Source organism: Stegodyphus dumicola, chromosome X2 (genome assembly GCF_044657685.1).
Source record: "Stegodyphus dumicola isolate Sdum_Otavi_A_Nest chromosome X2, ASM4465768v1".
NCBI classification, from domain to species: Eukaryota; Metazoa; Arthropoda; class Arachnida; order Araneae; family Eresidae; genus Stegodyphus; species Stegodyphus dumicola.
The window spans coordinates 103,450,258-103,450,794 of NC_140781.1; positions in this window are offsets into that span (position 1 = coordinate 103,450,258).

Here is a 537-nt window from a genome sequence, read left to right on the forward strand (position 1 = left end):
TTTTTTTTTGAGTTATCAATTTGTCGTTAAAATTTTCTCATGTTGGCATCTAACATTCATTCCAACCATAATTTTGGAAGAAAAACTAAAAAAGTAAATGAAATTTAAAGTGACTTCAATATTATAGTGCAGTTATATTCCCATTATTGCTTATAAAGGACAAATAAGAAAATCTGAAATGCTCTTCAGTGAAAAATCGATATATAACGTAAATAATTTTAACACCTGTTTGACAAAAAATCTATTAATTAATGAAGTCTTCATTTTAGTGAATTATTTCAGAAATGAAAGATTACGCATATTTGCCAGAAACTGAGTGAGAGAGAGTTACATGCTATGAGAAAAAGAATTATGAAAATCTTTGAATAATATTCATTATCATAAAAATTCAGTTTCGAATCTTGAATTGCAAGTGCAGGCTTCAAATTAGTTATGTATGATTATTACTCTATTCTACTCATGGCGAGTTTTCATCCGCAGAGAACCCGTTGGCGCATCGGGAAAGAACCCGTTGGCGCCGTTGCATTTTTACTCGCC